The 8,216-nt window shown below is 36.2% G+C and overlaps 1 long non-coding RNA gene across 1 annotated transcript; it reads right to left on the bottom strand.

Annotated features, from left to right (window-relative positions):
- Nucleotides 1–6,297: 6,297 nt before the first annotated feature.
- On the bottom strand, nt 6,298–7,455 carry LOC130070179 (uncharacterized). Its single transcript, XR_008803850.1, has 3 exons — nt 7,368–7,455; nt 6,751–6,818; nt 6,298–6,333 (listed from the first exon to the last, which is right to left on the bottom strand). It is a non-coding gene; the product is annotated as an uncharacterized LOC130070179 (long non-coding RNA).
- Between the last annotated feature and the right edge of the window lie 761 nt (nt 7,456–8,216).

The following is an 8,216-nucleotide window of genomic DNA, read 5'->3' as shown; positions in this document are numbered from 1 at the left end:
AGAAGGGAATGGATCGCTGGTCCCCAAATATTCTTTCCATCAGCCGCTGAAAAGTCCCGGGTGCATTGTACAACCCATATGGCATCCTCTGGAACTCAAACAGGCCAAATTGCGTGCAAAAAGCGGCTTTAGCCCGATCCTTCTCAGCAACTGACACCTGATTATAACCACTCGCAAGGTCGAGAGTGGAGAAGAGAGACGCACCTGTGAGGGCATCCAAAGACTCCTCAATTCTCGGCAATAGGAAGGCATCTTTCCTAGTCTTCGCGTTTATTTGTCTATAGTCAACACAAAGACGAATAGATCCATCTTTTTTCTCCACAACCACGATGGGTGAGGAATAATGACTACAGTTCGGTTTTACCACTCCCTGATCTAACAGCTCCTGGATATGTGTCTTCACTACATCATACTGGGATGGTGGAAGTCGTCTATAGCGCTGCCGCACCGGAGTGTCGTCAACCAAAGGAATCTCATGCTCAATCAAGTCGGTACAGCCTAAGAGTGCCTCACTACAGCTAAAAGTATCACTATACCTCTGTAGTAAAGACTTTGCTTCCCGTTGCTCGGACTTAGATTAGGCCAGGAAAGGTCCGCAAACCCCAACGAGGGAGTTGTAGCAGCCCTTGTGAAAAAAAAGTGCACTTTAGTGTACTTTTATAAAGTGTACTTATTACACAAATAATATACTTTAAAGGTATACACTTAAGTGTGAATTAAATGCAATTTTTTGGCCACACTGAATGCACATTAAGTATAATTAATTTAAAATATATCATATATTAAGTTCAAATAAAATGCAATAAGTTGTCATTAAGAGTGATTTTTTGTACAACTTAATTGGTACTTTAATACAACTTTATATTTACTTTCATAATTGCTTCGAGTGTATTTAAAATATATTTAAAGTGCACTACACAATATAATGACACGCAATTAATGTGATTTAAAATATACTATAATGTCAGTTAACAATACACTTAAGTGTGAATTAAATGCAATGTTTTCGCCGCATTGAATGCACATTAAGTGTAATTGATTTCAAATATATCACATATTAAGTTAAAATAAAATGCAATAAGTTGTCATTAAGAGTGATTTTTTGGTACCACTTAAGTGGGACTTTAATACAACTTTATATTTACTTTCATAATTGCTTCTAGTCTATTTAAAATGTACCGTATTTTCCGCACTATAAGGCGCACTTAAAAGCCTTTAATTTTCTCAAAAAACGTCAGTGCGCCTTATAATGCGGAGCGGCTTATATATGGATGGTGAACACACGTTCACCAAGACGCGGAGACAGCGCCGGCCGTCTTACGCCACTATCTGGCAATGGATCGTGGATGCCTGGGCTGATATATCAGTCTCCTGTGATCCGAGCTTTTACGAAGGCTGCAGGCAGGAATAATCTCCTTATTCAGCCAGCTCACATACCCGTATTTACTTCCTGTTTTCGGCCGAAGTCCACAGTAGTTGATTGTCGAGTTCGCGCGCGCGCGATCAAACCTCCTCCACGTGTTCAACATCTGATTCGGATGAACTATCCGAATCCGAACTATCCATTTGAGCTGATATTCTCACATAGAGAACACCACACAGCACCGTCATTGGCTGACAGTCTGAGTCTCCACTGTTGCTTAGTTACCAATGATCGCGCGCGCGCACTCGACAATCGCCTACTGTGGACTTCGACCGAAAACAGAAAGAAAATACGGGTATGTGAGCTGGCTGAATAAACATCATTTTTATTCATATCTTTCACATTTACTGGAGTCAGATTCACTGTGTTCACTCACATGGCTGTGCACTTGTAATGACACATTAAGGTTGTTAAGAGGCTAAAAGCAGGTTTAAAACTTTTCCCGTTTAAGTCAACAGGGTGCAAATTTTAAAAAGAGGATAACACGGTGTAGGCAACACCGGTTTTTGTCGTTGTTCTCTGTACTGACAGCACTCCAAATTTACAAAAAATGAGCTAAATGTTAAAATTGGCCGGAGTTTTCCTTTAACGTTTGAACAACGTTACCATGGGAGTGAACGGAGTTGTCAGAACGCTTAATAAAGTTTGACTTTATCTGACTGTTTTGTTGACATTTGTTGACATCTAGTGGATGCATAACGCAAACCCAGTCAAACGTTTGACTGCAGTATCTTATGCGCCTTATAATCCGGTGCACCCTATATTTGAAAAATGTTCTAAAATAGGTCATTCATTGAAGGTGCGCCTTATAATCCGGTGCGCCGTATAGTGCCGAAAATACGGTATTTAAAGTGCACTACACAATGCACTGACAAGCAATTAATGTAAACTAAAATGTACTTTAATGTCAGTTAACAATACACTTAAATGTGAATTAAGTGTAATGTTTTCGACAAACTTATTGCATATTATATGCAATTGATTTCAAATGTATCACAGATTAAGCTCAAATTAAATGCTATTAGTTGATATTAAGAGTGATTTTTTGGAACAAATTAAGTGGGATTTTAATACATTTGTATATGAACTTTGAAATATGGTAAAAGTGTACTTCCAAATATACTGACAAGCAATTAATGTGAACTAAAATATACTTTAATGTAATATACATGTACACTATTATATAATTAAATACATTTGTAATTAAAAAAAAATAGTTGCAAATATTTTCAAATTTGGACAAAAAAAAAAAGTCTTAACCTAGCTACAATCAACACAAATTCAATTTAAAACCCTCTACATTTACTGACAAAACAATCTCTAAAATAAATACATAAAAACCTTTCTGTTGGTGCACAAGAAAAAAAACAAGAAATACTATACATAAACAGTTACAACACTTTAAAGGGATAGTTCACTTTGACACATATGACACATTCTGTCATTATATACGCACCCTCAAGTTGTTTCAAACCTGTATGAATTTTTCTTCTGCTGAACACAACGAATATATTTTGAAAAATGTCAGTAACCAAATAGTTAACTGGTCCCATTGACTTCCATGGTATTATGTTTCCTACTATTGAAGTCAATGGGACCAGTTAACTGTTTGGTTACTGACATTCTTCAAAATATCTTCCTTTGTGTTCAGCAGAAGAAAAAAAAGGTAACACTTTATAATAACTGCACACTATTAATCATTAGTTAAGCATGAGTTAACAGTTAATTCATCATTTATAAAGCATTAATAGACATTAAAAAGAAGTTTATAAATACAGCTATAAATGCTTTTTCTTGATTTATAAGCATATCTATAATGTGTTTAATAATTATATTTTCATACTTTGTTAATGATCAATTAATAATTTCTAAATTAAGTATAGCATTATTTACAAACCAGTTATTTAAGAGTTGTCAGTGATTCATAAGATCACTTAAGTGTAAGTTGAGGGTGAGTATATGATGACAGAATTATCATTTTAAAGTGAACTATCCCTTTAACTCTAATTTAGAAAGAGTCTGGAGGGCAATGATGCTTATATGCACAATCATGTTCTCCCTCATACAAAGGTACCTAAACCTAAACCTATCATCACAGAAAACATTTTTGTGTTTTTACATTTTCAGAAAACACCATTCTGTATGATTTATAAGATTCTTTCCATGTAATTTACTGGTATTACTATACTTTTGGGGTAATTTGGTCCCCATAACCTAGGGATTACCAGTACAAACATCATTTTAGAAGCAAACACACAGTACATCAAACACACAACCCATGAATTACAGTTTTTCTCGATTGCTTAAACACATTTCTTGAAACTATGCCTCGTATTCTCAAAACAGTAAACACAAATCCATAACGTCTCACCCAATTCTCCAAACATCCTATTTTCAGGTCAAAATGAAGCTCTACACTCAAAACCATTCACTCTTGCTGAAAAACCAAACTTTGCCCTCAGACAGGACACACAAGCCCTCAGAAATACACACACTACAACATAGTCTTACACACTGGTGCTATAAATTCAAAACAACATTTCCAAAACTGGTAAGTCATGTTGCTTGTGGTCCATCCATCTTTTTTTTTTTACTCGCTTCTACTCAAGATGTGTGTGAGCATCATATGACAGTAAAAGAGCACACAAACCTAATTCAAATATGGTTCAAAGTATTGGAATGGTAAAGAGTGTTGGTACATGCCTCCACTCAAGGATACAATATGATGAACAAGTCTAAGAATGTTCCACATATGGTTGAAATACCATCATTGGCCTAGAAAGATAACATTCTGGGAGTCAAGACTATAAATGGGGAAGGATGCCCTCTTCACTGTCACACTCTGCAGCCACTCCGTGTGACTGTACGACTGCTGGCCTTTTCTTGCAAGAACATAAACCTCATCAAAGACAATTGGAAATGTTTGTCTCTTATTCAGTGATAGAAATCTGTTTGCCACCACACCTCCCTGAAGGATCTGATGATGGAGGCGACGGTGAAGCGACTCAAATTTGGCTGTACTCGTTGCGCAGCCTCCCTTAGTCATACCATGGACAAGGACATGGCCAACTAAAGTGGCTTGAGTTTCATCCGAGACTGCTTGTCTTCTTGCCCTTGCCCTTCCTCCTCCTCCTCCTCTTCTCCTCCACCTATTCCTCTCCCTCCTCCTATTCCTCCTCCTCTTCCTCCTCCTCCTCCTCTTCCTCCACCTATTCCTCTCCCTCCTCCTATTCCTCCTCATCTTCCTCCTCCTCTTCCTCCACCTATTCCTCTTCCTCCTCCTCCTATTCCTCTTCCTCCTCCTCCTCTTCCTCCTCCTATTCCTCTTCCTCCTCCTCCTATTCCTCTTCCTCCTCCTCCTCCTCTTCCTCTTCCTCATCCTCTTCCTCCTCCTATTCCTCTTCCTCCTCCTCCTCTTCCTCTCCCTCCTCCTCCTGCTCTTTCTCCTCTCCCTCCTCTTCCTCTCCCTCCTCGACCTATTGCTTAATTTCTCTGTGGATCCATTGTTCCAAAACTAAGTAAACTGATTTTTATCTTTTATAAAAGATTGTATAACCTTTTATCTATCTATCTATTGAAGGATCTGACTGATGTGTGTTCAATTTTGACTCTTAGTGTTTTCACCTGGGTAATTGTGTGCTAACTGAGCTGAAGCTGAGTTGACTTGAGTGAACAATATTGAATGCTAGTGCTTTCTAAATGACCACGTGGTGTAGGCAATGAGAAATGAAGGGATGTGTGTGTAGAGTTTTGCTGTGACAGTTCAACAAATCTGACTAATGTGTCAAAACAGGGGAATAGTGTTCATAGTTCAGTGAAATGGGTGTGCTTTTTGATAAATGGCATTATGGTTTTGAAATTTTAGTTTAAAAGCCTGGTTATAGTGTTTAAGCAATCGAGAAAAACTGTAATACAAACAAAATGTGATGTGACGTTCTACTGCAAAATGTGAACACTAAGATTCAAACGGGTAATGCTTTACAAAAAGGTATTATTAGTTAACTCCTTCAGTTAACATGAACTAAGAATGAATAATACTTTAAGCATTTATTAGTCTTAGTTAATGTTAATTTAAACATTTAATAATGCATTATTATATTCAAAAGTTGTGTATTAAAATTATAATGCACTGTGAACTCGCATGAACAATGACTATAAATTGTATTAACTAACTTTAACAAACTATATTTTAATTAACTAATATTAACAAAGATTCATAAATACTGTAAAAATATGCACATTTTTAGATCATGTTGGCTAATACATAAACTAATATTAACAAATGAGACCTAATTAAAGTGTTACCGAACCTTGTTAATTTTAGCTCTTAAACCTTTTCAAGTTTGTCTAAAAACAAAAAAACTAAAACTGAAGAAATCTAAAGGCACAAAAACAAGAAAACCAAAATCATTTGTCTTGTCACCAAATGTTTTGAAGTAGTTGGAAAGTGCTGTTTATGTCAATGTCCCGGTGCTCTCCAAAGTAAATGTGAATGGATTTGTTCCAAAGAGGCAGGAAAGTCAGAAAAAATACCTTGAGGGAAAAAAAAGTGAATGAAAACATTTGTTTATAAAACATATCGAGTCCATTATTATATTTGGCTCAAATGAATGAAAGTGATAGATATTTTCCCGTTAAAGTTTATATACACCTTGCAGTATTTTAGTCTTTATTTTAGCAATAAGAGGGAACACAAAAATGTATATGTTGTCTTTTTATTTAGTACTACCCTGATGAAGCAGTTTATTCTGCAAGGTGTACGTAAACTTTTGACTGCTAACTGTTGATGAATGTGTGATGTGATGAATTACCTCATCAGGGTCACACCGTAGTAGAAAGCTGGGCAAGGTTCCTCTATTTCCCACAAGCACCATGATTGCACTGACCACGCCATCTTCACTGACACTGGGCTTAAAGTAATTAAAAATAGAGAACATTTATTTTGCTACTTTAAAAGGAATTAAACATAACTTTATCAATTACACAAATATAGGTTAATGACCCATGCAAACCCAAGACCCATGCAAATTGAGAAAGGTAATCTTGAATTTTAAGCTTGCATCTTAGTATCTTCATGAAGGAATGGATGTTCCTGTATTTACCACGGTTGACACAGTAATGCGGCAGCCTTCTTCATTTGGTTTGTTACCTGTAAAATATATGATGATTATAGGGGCATATGCACAGGTGGGAATGTATTACTTGCAAATGGAAAAGATTCAAAGCATTAAAAGCTATAGGGATAGTTAGGGACTTGATAGCAGTGTTTTAGCTTGATAGAGGTGTGCTGGCTGGGCAAAAATTCATAATAAATCTTGTAACATCACCTCATCAATACAGGTCTGTGATTCCACACCGCTTGCCCTGTATCTCCAATAACAAATGTGAACTGATCCTGCAAAATGAATGTTTAATCCAGATAAGCACAAAAATATTACATATTCCAAAACAAATAGTAACTGAACAACTCACTCTTCAAATGCAAAACGAAATGAAATACATTAACGTTACAAGCATTATTTCTAGAGGTGGGTGATGTATTAAATATGTATGGTGGTTAAGATTGATTAATATATAAATGTCTTTGAGAGTTACAATATTGGATCAGCATTCAGCATGCAAATTTAACTTTAAGTCATACTCATTTAGTTTGTTTAAAATTATTTAAAAAGTCGGTTTAGTAAAAATAAATAAATGAATAAATATATTTAAAAAAAACACATTTCAGTAGACAAATTCCTCGAACACGCCCACACACCCGAGCACATTACGATGTAAGACATTATTTGAATGCAATCATAGATAAATTATTGGAAACATGATTAATTTACCTCCCGAATCTATTGCGTATAACGTTACTATCTGCGATTAAAAAGCACTCTTAATCGCAATATCAACTGCGGTGAAAAAAAATTCAATAAAGAAAGCATCAAGATATACTTACTTGACTGATTATTTGCAGTATAACATCTCATCTGCAAACAGCCAAACGTGGCGCTCCTTTTGTTCTCTTCTTGTTTGGGAAGCTTCAGTTTCCTCATGCACCGCCATTACAGAAACATAACAGCTAGGGGTGTGACGAGACGCTTATCTCACGAGACGAGACTAGACACGAGATTGGGTTCACGAGAACGAGACGAGACGAGATTTTTGCACAATTTTTCAGAAATCCTCAATGACAAAATTCATGGCTGGAAAAATAGTATGCAGGTGCATTTTTCAATGTTTTAACTAATAATCTTCTAATGCATGTCATTTCAGGTCTACTTTATGAGTATGAATTATCAAATGCATTGAAAGAAAACAATATTCAAGCACTGTAAAAGGTTTTTATTGACTGGCTTTTCTCCTGTATAATTTCACATTAGTCTCTTCAGACCTTACTGTACATTTAAGAGCTTTCAGAACTTCTGATTGAGGCTGTGTGTGACCTCCTAACTGAACTCCTTTTAACACACATTTAACAGAGAAATAAAAACCGTATAAATAACAAAAATAAATAACTGTTTTCTCTTAGTCTTATTAAGTGCAAACAATAAGTGCGAGTGCAACCATAATCAAAGTTAGCACACAGACTCTTTATAATTGTTGTGAAATTGCGGTTTTATTTTGCACCGGCAGTTATAGGGTTAATGCGGTGAGTTCGGAAAAGGCCGAGAGAAACGAGGCTGTTTGTCTCTACAGTTGTTCTTGCGTTCCGATTATAAGTTCAGAAACGGAGCCTCCCTTGTCTGTTGTCCTTTGTACGTTACAGTGCTCTCTCAATATTCGCAGTGCCAACAGAGACCAGAGC

This window comes from Rhinichthys klamathensis, unplaced genomic scaffold (assembly GCF_029890125.1).
Source record: "Rhinichthys klamathensis goyatoka isolate OS25496 unplaced genomic scaffold, OSU_Roscu_1.1 h1tg000395l_1, whole genome shotgun sequence".
Lineage (NCBI taxonomy): Eukaryota > Metazoa > Chordata > Actinopteri > Cypriniformes > Leuciscidae > Rhinichthys > Rhinichthys klamathensis.
Note: the sequence above shows the minus strand (reverse complement) of the source record. Positions and strands in the feature narration are given on the sequence as shown.